This window comes from Tenrec ecaudatus, assembly GCF_050624435.1.
Source record: "Tenrec ecaudatus isolate mTenEca1 chromosome 1 unlocalized genomic scaffold, mTenEca1.hap1 SUPER_1_unloc_13, whole genome shotgun sequence".
Classification (NCBI taxonomy): domain Eukaryota; kingdom Metazoa; phylum Chordata; class Mammalia; order Afrosoricida; family Tenrecidae; genus Tenrec; species Tenrec ecaudatus.
The window spans coordinates 4,916,339-4,928,358 of record NW_027457553.1 but is presented as its reverse complement, the minus strand read 5'-3'; positions in this window follow the sequence as shown (position 1 = coordinate 4,928,358).

The following is a 12,020-nucleotide window of genomic DNA, read 5'->3' as shown; positions in this document are numbered from 1 at the left end:
GAGGCCGAGTAGACACTTGGTAAGGCTGTGGGATTGAGCGGCAGAGACATGGAGGTTTGGATATGAGTGGTGGTGGACTCAGGCCGGCTGTGACGCTGCCTTGGTACCAGGTCCCCTCACCCCGTGCTCTCCCGTGCTCTCCCAGGCTCCAGGTGCAAGACTATGCCTCCTGGGCAGCCAGTGTGCAGTGATATTTGCAGGTGGTGGAGGAGCCCCAAGACCCCGGCAGTGGAGCCCAAAGCTTCAGTGTCCACCAAGAGCTGCGGGACAAGCGGGAGGCCCAGAAGGAGCTGCACCAGTGCGCCACCCAGCGGGGACAGCAGGTGCTCCAGGCTACAGGGCCGTCCGCCGTGGAGGTCGGCTCCCCTTTCTGGCCCTCCCCCAGCCCACTGGACCACCGCACCCTGGCCCCACAGGGCCAACCACTTTTCTTTTCTATTTTTTTAATCATTTTTTGGGGGGCTCATGCAATTCTTATCACAATTCATACATACATGCATTGTGTCAAGAACGTATGTACAGGCTCTTCCTCTAACTGTAGCGGCCTGAGGTGACCTGCTAAAATGGTTCGCTACTCATTTGACCCAGAAAACCCTACAAAATCCTGCAAATACAGAGGGTCGAATCTCCGGGTCCACTTCAAAAACACTCGTGAAACTGCCCAGGCCATCAAAGGCATGCACATCTGGAAAACCACCAAATACTTGAAAAACATCACTCTGCAGAAGCAGTGTGTGTCTTTCCGACGGGACAATGATGGTGTTCGTAGATGTGCCCAGGCCAAACAGTGGGGTGGGACCCAGAGTTGGTAGCCCAAAAAGAGTGCTGAATGTTTGGTTCACATGCTTAAAAATGCAGAAAGTCATGCTGAACTTAAGGGTTTAGATGTGGATTCTCAGGTCATCGAGCACATCCAGGTGAACAAAGCCCCCAAGATGCACCACCGGACTTACAGATTTCTTGGCTAGATTAATCCACACAGGAGCTCCCCCTGCCACATTGAAATGATCCTGACTGAGAAGGAACAAATCGTTCCCAAGCCAGAAGAGGAGGTTGCACTGAAGAAAAAGATTTCCCAGAAGAAACTGAAGAAGCAAAAACTCATGGCTTGGGAATAAATTAAGCTTAAATAATAAAAGGGTTTTTTTTTTTAAAGAACATATGTACATTTGTTGCCATCATCATTCTCAAAACCTTTGCCTTCTACTTGAGCCCTTAATATCTGCTGTTCATTTTCCCCCTCCCTCCCCACTCCCCCCTACCTCACGAAACCTTCATCATTCATAAATTAATATTATTTTATCATATGTTGCACTGTCCAAAGTCTCCCCTTTCCTTCTTCTCTGCTGTCCCTCCCCCAGGGAGGAGGCTATTTGTAGATTCTTGTAATCAATTTCCCCTTTTCACCCCACATTCTGTCCACCCTCCAGGCATCGCCACTCTCACCACTGGTCCTGAAGGAGTCATCTGTCCTGCGTTCCCTGCGTTTCCAGTTCCTATCTGTACCTATGTACACCCTCTTATCTAGCCAGATTTGTAAGGTAGAATTGGGATCATGAGAGTGGGGGGAGGAAGCATTTTAGAACTAGAGGAAAGTTATATGTTTCATCGTTGCTACCCTGCACCCTGACTGGCTCATCTCCTCCCCACAACCCTTCAGTAAAGGGTGTCCGGTTGGCTACCAATGGGCTTTGAGTCTCCACTCTGCACTCACCCACATTTTCAATGATATGATTTTTTGTTCTTTGATTCCTGATACCTCATGGTCCCTTCGACAGCTCGTGGTCACACAGGCTGGTGTGCTTCTTCCATGTGGGCTTTGTTGCTTCTGAACTAGGTGGCCACTTGTTTATCTTTGAGCCTTAAAGATCCCAGATGCTATATCTTTTGACAGCCAGGCACCATCAGCTTTCTTCACCACATTTGCTTATGCACACGTTTGTCTTCACTGATCGTATCAGGAAGGTGGGCACCCACTGATACGATTTTTAGTTCTTTGATGTCTGATAACTGGTCCCTTCTACACCTCGTGGTCAGCCAGGCTGGTGTTCTTCTTCCATGTGGGCTTTGATACTTCTCAGCTAGATGGCCGCTTATTTATCTTCAAGCCTTTAACACCCCAGACGCTATATCTTTTGATAGCCGGGCACCGTCAACTTCCTTCACCACATTTACTTATGCACACATTTTTCTTCAGCAATCGTGTCGGGAAGGTGTGAATCCTGGAATGCCAATTTAATAGAACAACGTGCTCTTGCATTGAGTAAGTGCTTGAGTGGAGGCCCAATGTCCATCTGCTGCCTTAGTACTAAACCTATAAATATACGCACACAGATCAGTTTCCCTACACTCATATAAATATATTTACATATGTACATTCCAGTCTTTGGACCTCTATAAATACCCTTTGTCACCTAGTTCTCTCCTCTATTTCCTTTTATTTTCCTCTTGTCCCACTATCATGCTCAGCCTTCATTTGGGTTTCAGTAATTTCTCTCGGTTACCTTGCCCTTGCTGAATCCCTACCAGACCACTCACACCCTCCTTGCTACTGATTTTGGATAACTTATTGCTCCCCTGTCCCTGGGTTGGTCAGCACTACCCCTTTGCCCCCTTCTCTCCCACTCCCCTATTCCCCCGGAACTATTGGTCCCCTTGTTTTCTCCTCCAAACTATTCATGCAGTCTATCGTATCTAGATAGGTCTGTAGAGATAATAATATGCACCAAAAATCAAGTCATTGCAAGATAGGCAATGAGTGAGAACACAGCAATGACAACAAAAAGGAAACCAATTACCCATAGAAGAATAAATTAATTTTGGAAGGCAAATGCTTTGAAAATGATGAGGGCAAAGAATGTACAGATGTGCTTTATACAACTGATGTATGTATGGATTGTGATAAGAGTTGTATGAGTCCCTAATAAAATGCTTTTTTAAGAATAAAATAAAAGAAAAAAATTTTAAAGAAAGAAAAACCTATACATAGATGAAGGTCTGATTTTTAATCTCTAGGCGTGTCCTTCAGTCAGGTCCAATGGGGTACCATGCTTTGGCCCCAGAGTCTGTCCTTTGTACTACCTCAGGGGCTCTCTGCTCTGCTCCCACGGTTGCTCTGCCACACATTTTTAGTGGTTTGCCTCAGTGCCATAGGATCAGTCTGGGCCAGTTCTAACCCTGAGTCTCCAGTGTTGTCCCCCTTAGGGCACTGGGCCATCAATGGACGGTGTGTCTCGTAGTGGGACCAGCCACATTGTCCACTCTGTCCATTGGCTGTTCAGAGCCGGGATATCGTCCTCCAGGCCTGATGGGCCAGGATGTGCCCCACTCTCTCTTCCTTCCCCTTCTTTGCTCCCATTTGCTCTGATCAAACATGCCCCTCTCTCCTAGATGCAGCTTCAGTGCTGTCCTCTGAAGTAAATTCTTCTGGGGGCAGGGGCAGTTTTCCACATAGCTGGTATGGGAGCCCAGCCCTCAGGCCCCTCCACTGGCTCCCCACTCCGTGCGGGCACACTGCATTCATCTGGCACTGGCTTGATATCTGGTCCCTCTTTCCCTGTGGAAACACAAACAATACCCTCCCCTTGGGTGAGACAGTCAGGCACCTTTTCTCTGGAGCTTCCCTCAGCACCACCTTCGGTTGTGTCCATGCCCATGCCCAGGTCCAGGAAAGGCTATGCGCCCTGCAGGATGCTTGGGAGCAGGTCTTTCAGGCCTGGGAACGGAAGCAAGGGAGACGGCAGGCCATGCACCGCAAGCAGCTCTTACTCAGACAGTGTGGAAGCTGGACAAGATCCTGCAGGCCCAGGAGACAGCTCCCCTCACCACACACAGACACACTGACCCCAGGACCTCCAGTCCTCCTGTAGTACCACCCCAATCCGCCTTGCTTCCTGGATCACTGGCTGCTATTCTGATACGGAGCTAGATAGTGTGTCTTCCCAAGTGGCCAAGGGGACACCTGAGCCTCAGGTCACTCAGGGCCATCTCTTCCCCACACCTGGCCCCAGCCAGCCAAGCCCTACGCGGTTTGGTTGGAAATTGATGGGGCTCCTCCCCACCTCGTCAGAAGTTGGGATGTTCCTAACGGCCCCCAGGTTGGAGTGCTCTTCTTCCTCAGGTTCCATCCCCTCCTGCTCAGCACCCACCTCCCCACCCCCAGCCGCAGGCCCCTTGATGTACCCCCAGAGAGCCCAGGCTGTAAACCAAGGTTCTGGCAAATGTTGCTGTCTAGGGTTCCCTTTGAACCACCATCTGTGCCCCTGATCCCCCCCCCCCACCCCTGTGTCACCTCCATGGCTGACCCAGGTATTCCAGGAAGCCAGTGCCCTGGAGGGCTCTGTGGAAGAGGTGGAGCGGCTGATCCAGAAGCATGGCACCTTCCAGAGGTGCTGAGCACACAGGAAAGGGAGGTGATGGCCAGGACGGTCATGGGCGTGACCCTGATAAGGCCGGGGTATCCAGACTGTTGGGGGCACACGGGTGAGGTGTGTATGCACACCGAACCTGTGCTGGTGGGTGAGGGATTACCAAGGAGCCAGTGTCTCCAATCCAGGGCTGGTGACCAAGCCGAGGTGCCCAAGCACCCAGAAGCACATAGGGATAGGTTAGACCACACTCTGGGGACCACAGAGGGCATTTGATCTGCCCATATCACATGGCCCCTGCTTCCTTCTGCCCAGGAGCCTGGCCAACCCTCTACTGCAGAGCTGTTAGTGAGGGTTAGACACTTATAGTGAGGGCTATGGGCTGTGAGCCAGCCCCAGCAGGGGTACACTCGGTACTCAGGGCTGGGTCCACCTCCCACTTCCCACCTCCCACTACGCAGGCGGCTGCGCTGAGAGAGCAGGCCAGGGTGCTGCCAGGCCCCTGGGTTCAGGGCCTGCTGGGCACGATATGAGAGCGGCCGGCTTGAGTGGAAGCCCTGGGAGAAGGTCAGCGACACAGCTTCACACCTCTCTGATTACTGCCGGCTTTCTCATGGCTGCTAGCCAGGTCAGAGGGCACCCCACCTGAACCCCATTTTACCTTTACAAGTGACCTTCAGCCCCACTAGGGGCCAAGGGGAGGCCTGTGGTGGAACGGGATGTGGAGAGTTTAATGGCTTTTCCAGGGGCAAAGCTAGGACTGGAGTCCAGGGCCCTTGATTCTCAGACCCGTGTGGACACCTGTCATTCTGATCGGCAGAGTAGACAGGGCCCCAGGGGTGGGTGAGGAGCACCCTCCACATGAGAACCCACCCATGGCCCATGCCCAGCCACTTCCTAGATCTGAAGACTGATTGGCCTGGGCCCTGTCATCTTGGGTGAAAGAAAAATTATTGTGCTGTCCCTGAGCCTGGTCAGAATTTCAGTCCTTGGCACAGCCCGAGGGGTAGATGGGGTCACCGCTTGGGGCCAAGGCAGTATGAACATCAGGGCACTCATGTCCCCACCATCACACAGGACGGCGACTGGATCCAGGGGTGGGGCCAGCAGCTGGAATAGCCTGTCCCTCTTGGGGACCTCAAAGAGAAGCTGATGCGGTTTCAGAAGCACCTGGCCTATGAGACAGAGACCCCATAGAAGGGAGGCAGGAAGGGAATTGACAGGAAGACCTGGGACCCCTGATAGGTACTGGTTTTCCATCCAGCAGCCTTGTCCCCAACACCCGCAGTGTCACTGTGCAGACACTAATCAGACTCTGTCACCTGCCGGAGGCCAAGGCCAAGACAAGCCAGGAAGAAAGGATCGAAGAGAACCCTGGGCAGAAGAGCAGAGGCCAAGTCTGTAATGTGCCCGTCCTCCACAGGGTGCCCTTGCTAGAGTCCTGGACCTTGGGAAGAATCTGAAAAGCATGGAGAAACTGCTGCACAGACACGAGGCCTTGGAGCAGGAGATGGGCCTCCTCCAAGTTCAGGGGCAGGTATGCCACTGGGTCTAGCATCGGGGCCAGGCCAGGGGACCTCTTCTGTGGGACCTTGCAGAGGAAGAGCTGATCCAGGATACTCCCATACCAGGGGCCTCTTGAGCACAACCTGATCCCTTTCCTCAGCCTCCGTATAGCCCCCATATCCCGGAGCAGAAGGCAGCCCTCCTCTGCCAGAGAAGCCTGGGGTGAGCCCGCAGCCTCGGCCACCGGTGCCAACAGTTTATGGACAGCTGGCAACAGCTCCAGAGCAGAGCCCTGAAGTGGTATGGACACCCTTTGGGTCCATTTCTTCACTCCTGCCCCCCTTCAGCAATCAAGTCCCATGCATCCCTTTGACTCCTTGTTTTAGGGTACAAAAGAGACCTTCAGGACAAACAATGTAAAGAAAACATCAATCAAGTCTTAAAAGAGACCACGACCACACAATGACCCAGACACATCATACGTGAAACAAATCCAGGGAGACTCATATGTGTGTAAGAAAGAGGTCTACTGGCGATATCTAAAACAGATGGAAATAGAGTTACCATATGACCCAACAACCCCCGCACCCTTACTGGGCAAGAAACAAACCAAGATCAGACATCTGTGCTCCAATGTTCATTGTGGCACAGTTCACAATTGCAAGGAATTGGAAACAACCCAAATTTCCATCACCTGACAATTGGATTAAAAAGCTGGGGTACTCTACCAGCGGGGATCAAGGATGTAATGTCACACCGGAAGTTCTCAGCGCCCCAGCATGGGTCTCTGGGCTTTCTGCCTCGGAAGCGCAGCAGCTGGCACGGCAGGAAGGTGAAGAGCTTCCCCAAGGATGACGCCTCCAAGCCGGTCCACCTGACGGCCTTCCTGGGCTACAAGGCCGGCATGACCCACATTGTGCGCGAGGTCGACAGGCCAGGCTCCAAGGTGAACAAGAAGGAAGTGGTGGAGGCCGTGACCATCATGGAGACCCTTCCCATGGTGGTGGTGGGCATCGTGGGCTATGTGGAGACACCTCGCGGCCTCCGGACCTTCAAGACGGTCTTTGCGGAACACATCAGTGACGATGAGTGCAAGCGGCGGTTCTACAAGAACTGGCACAAGTCGAAGAAGAAGACTTTCTCAAGTACTGCAAGAAGTGGCAGGATGACGAGGGTAAGAAGCAGCTCGAGAAAGACTTTAGCAGCATGAAGAAGTCCTGCCCGGTCATGCGCGCCATCGCCCACACCCAGACGCGCCTGCTCCACCTGACGGAGATGCAGGTGAACGGGGGCTCGTTCCGTGGCTGAGAAGCTGGACTGGGCCCGAGAGAAGCTGGTGCCAGTGAACCAGGTGTTCGGGCAGGATGAAATGATCAACGTCATGGGGGTGACCAAGGGCAAAGGCTACAAAGGGGTCACCAGTCGTTGGCACACCAAGAAGCTGCCCCGAAAGACCCACCGAGGGTTGCGCAAGGTGGCTTGTATCTGGGCCTTGCATCCCGCCCGTGTGGCCTTCTCGATGGCCCGCGCTGTGCAGAAAGGCTACCACCACTGCACAGAGATCCAAAAGAAGATCTATAAGATTGGCCAGGGCTACTTCGTCAAGGACGGCAAGCTTATCCAACAACGCCTCCACTGACTAAGATCTCTCTGACAAGAGCATCAACCCCCTGGGCGACTTTGTCCACTACGGGGAAGTGATCAATGACTTTGTCATGCTCAAGGGCTGCATGGTGGGCACCAAGAAGCGAGTGCTCACTCTGCACAAGTCCCTGCTGGTGCAGAACAAGCGCCGTGCCCTGGAGAAGATCGACCTCAAGTTCATCGACACCACCTCCAAGTTGGGCCATGGCCGTTTCCAGACCGTGGAAGAGAAAAAAGCTTTCATGGGACCACTCAAGAAAGACCGGATTGCCAAGGAGGAAGGCGCATAACAGATGGTACAGCTGGTGGGATCAGAATAAAGACTTCTTTTTCAGTGGGGGGGAAAAAACTGTGGTACATACATACAATGGAGTACTACGCATCGCTAAAAAGTAGTGATGAAAGTTTGAAGCACATCACTGCATGGGAAGAACTGGAGGAAAGCATGCTAAGCGAAGTAAACCAAGCACAAAATGATAAGAACACATTGAGTCCACGGAGGTAAGCTTTAAAAACAATGTAAAAGGGACATAGGGGAAAAGCTACTGTATGAACATTCCTGGGGTGAGGACCAGGTAATATGGCAGGGACCAGACCAAATTCAGGGATACACATGGTAGACAGATAAAAAGAGGCGGGGAAAGGAAAAGTAATAATAATAATAAATAAATGGGTAGCGGGGTCACAGGGCACTAACCCGCCCAAGGGTGCCACCGTGAACCCCCTATATCTCCGATCTGCCTGCCTCTGTGCCTTTGCCTGTGCTCACCCTTTCTCTACTTGGCTCGGTCCTACACCTGTTCTTTTGTGTCTGGCTTATGTCCTTACCAGCAGCCCTGCTGGCGTAGTGGTTACAAATTAGACTGTGATCTGCAAGACCGGCAGTTCAAGTCAACTAGCTGCGCCTTGTGAGAAAGATGAAGCTTTCTATGTCTGTAAAAGAGTTACCATCCCCGGAACCCAAGGGGCAGTTCCATTCTGCTCTTTAGGGTCACCATGAGACAGAGTTGACTGGATGGCAGTGAGTTGCGAATTTTATTTATTTCATTCCCAGCATGTCTTTCCAAGGTTCATTTGTGACCTGACATTTATCCCCCTATTTTAATGAAAGGACACCACTCCTTTCTAGAACTCGAACTCACTGACTTGGTCCATCCATCTGTCCACGTACTCAAAGGCGGCTTCCAGCTTTGGCTTTCGTAACTATAATGCAGTGATGTCCATAATTTAAAAGAAAGCGTTTTGACATGATGTTTTTAGGGGACACAGTGAGACCAGAGCATTTGTCCCTGCCGGTGAAGGGACTAGAGGTCAATCCTTTTTTTCCCCTTCTTTTTTAAGTGTCTCTATTCCCATCTATTCCCATCTATTAAGTGTCTCTATTCCCATCTATTAAGTGTCTCTATTCCCATCAGGACTGTATATGGTTTCTCTCCTTGAAACCAAATAATCCATTGTTGTGCCCATTACATAGAGCGGGGCACGAAGCTTACAAGCTAGTGCCCAGAACCTACAGCCACAAGGCTGGTGGCTGGAGGAGGTCTGTGTGCCCACTGTGGCTGCAGGAGGGACAGAGGGGCCTGCAGGGGGGGCACTGGGCCTCAGAGACCTTCCAGGCGAGGGAGGCTACAGGAACTGCAGCAGCTCTGGGGCGAGCTGAGGGCCAACTGTAGGAGGAAAGAGGCCACGCTCCAGGAGGCCTGCAAGGTAGGACTGTGCACGCCCTGGGCCAGGTTGGATGGGACCCCAGGTTGCCCAGTGCCCACTGCTCACCCCACGTCCTGCCCCAGGCCCTGCGTACGGGGGAGCATCTGGGAGCTGGAGAGCTGGCTGCATCCTGTGGAGGGGGAGCTGCGAGTCCCTGGCAGTGGATAGGATTGTCCTGGGGTGGATGAGCTCCTGGGGGCACAGGCAGATGTGGAGGCAGCAGTGGCTGAGCATGCTCAAAGGGCACGGAGCCTGCTGGCCCGGGCCTGGGCCTTCATTCCTGAAGGGCTCAGCCTCAACGTGGAGAATCCTGCCCTGCTGCTGCTTCAGAAGTAGATCTGCCTGTGCCCCCTCCTACTTCCCTGCAGGAATCCCACCCCTGTCCCCAGCACACCCACTCCCAGCGCTCCTGTGACCAGCATGAGGAGCTCACCTTAAGACTGTCAACCCTGCACCACCACCACCCCCTGACACCCCCCACCCCCAACCCTCACCCCCACCCCCCGCACTGACAGCAAGCTAGAGAGCCTGCGGGAGCCCTGAGGCCCGGAGCCTCCTTTCCCAGTTCTTTAGGGACACTGATGAGGAACTGGCCTGGGTGCAGGAAAAACTGGCCCTGGCCACAGCCCAGGACAACGGCCAGAGTCTGAGCGAGGTGCAGCACCTGCAGCAGCAGCACCAGGTGCCAGCCCACCCCAGGATCAGAGGGGAGGGTGTCTGCCCCAGCAGGGGGCAAGCACAGGGCCCTGAGTGACCACTGGAGACTACAAGAAGACACAATATGGGGCCCAAGGAGGAGCTTCTGCCTCAGCAGGCTTTGGGACATCCTGGGCTCTTTGCTGACCATGGAGACAGGGTCCATGTCTATGGGGCCCCATAAGGCTTCAAGGGAGTCTCCCAAGGAATGGCCTGTTCACATAGCAGCCCTGGAGACCTTGCGTACTCCACAGAACTTGGAGCAAGAGCTGCACAGCCGGTCCTGGCCAGGATGGTGGAGGACACAGGACACAAGCTACAGGCTGGCACTTTGCCACCCAAGAGGTGGCAGCTGAGGTGCAGCAGCTGGAGAGCGCTATGAGCTGCCTGTGCGCAGAGGCATAGCAAAGGAGGCTGAGGCTACAGCAGGCTCAGGAGGCCCAGCAGCTGCAGATAGATAGAGGTGAGGGGCACGAAAAGTGGGGGTCTGCCCGGTGTCCAGGGCTCAAGGGGACTCCTATGGGGGACCCAGACTCTCGATGTGCCTAGCAACTCCTCTAAGCGCTCTCTTGTTCCAAGGCCTCTCTTCCACACGTGTCCAGAGATGAGACCCACTGGGTCCTTTAGCTTTGCTTTCCTACTGAGGCAGAATGAACCCAATGGCAGTGGGTGTGGGGGTGTCTCCTAAGCCGGTGGCTCTTCTCAGTCGGTTATTGCATTCGAATGTCCTGGAACTTTGAAAAGATATGGACATGCAGCCTCCAATCCAGACAAAATCTGGATCTACAGGGGTGGGGCCTAGGCTGAAGCACCTTTTAAAGCTCTCCTGCCAACCCCGCGGGGAGGAGACAGCACACCCAGGTCCAGTGGGGAAACAGATAAGCCACTCTGGACAACTGTCTGGCCGGAACCACCGTGTTCTTGTGACATGGGAGAACTTCGTGGGAAAGGGAAAAGAAAAGGCCACAGGGCTGCAGGGGACCTCGGGGAAGGAGCTGTCTTGCTTCCTGAGAACCAAGACTGCCTTCAGAGTAAACTGTGGGAAATAAAAAAGAAACAGGGGGCGGGCTTCTAAAGAGCAGCCAGGTGGGCCGGTGCACTCCTTCTCAAGGCTGCAAACCCAGGCTGGAGGCCATGGCCCACCTGGCTGTCACCCCAGCTCCTGGAGGCAGAATCCTGGCTGGCAGAGCAGGGCTGTGCCCTGGACGGCAAGAACACGGGCCTTGTGCACCCTGATGCCATGGTTGGAGGCCACCCAGAGTGAGCTGAAAGGGTTCTGCGGGCACCTGGAGGATTTGCAGAACTCAGACAGGTTGGCAGGGGGTGGGAAATCTAGGGAGCAGGGGGTGGGCAGCCAGAGAGGAGAGGGCAGCAATCCCCTGTGACTTTCCTGATGCAGCCCCACAGTGCTGTCCAGCTGTGGGCGGTGAGGGAGGTCCACGCAGTACGACTATGGGCAGCGGAGGCCCAGGGGTAGTGCCAACTGGAGGGAGAAGCCCTGCTCCTCCACGCCTGGCTGTACAGCAAGGTGGCCACTGCCGACTCCCAGGACTGTGGGCAGGACCTTGAGGGTGTGGAAGTGAGTCGTGCCGGGAAAGTGGATGGAGGAACGGAGGGTAGGGTAGATGCTGGGTGGGCTGAGGGGGCAGGAGATGCCCTGCGGAGTTCTAGAACCAGAGCTGAGGGATGTGGGAGCTGTTGGGGCCAGCTGGCCCTTTCGTGAGTTTTAGGAGCTGCCTGAACCCTATCCACATTGACCCTCTCCAGCCCCACCTTTGCAGATGCTGGAACAGAAGTTCAAGGTCTTCCGGGAGAAAGGGCAGAGTGTGGGGCTGCCAGGGTGCAGGCTCTGAGGGAGCTGGCAGGTGCCCTGGAACTCGACTCCCCCAGCTCCATGGCCCAGAGTCAAGTCCACAGGAGCTGGGTTGAGGCCACATGGGTGAGGCTGGACAAGGCAATGAAAGCCCGCACAGAGGTGGGTGCCTAGAAGGACAGGCCAGCGACAGCCAAGGGGCTCGGGACACAGGGGCCTACCCCAGATGTGTGTGCGTGTGTGTGCGTGTGTGTGTGTGCTCATGTGTACGGGTGGGCATGTGGGTG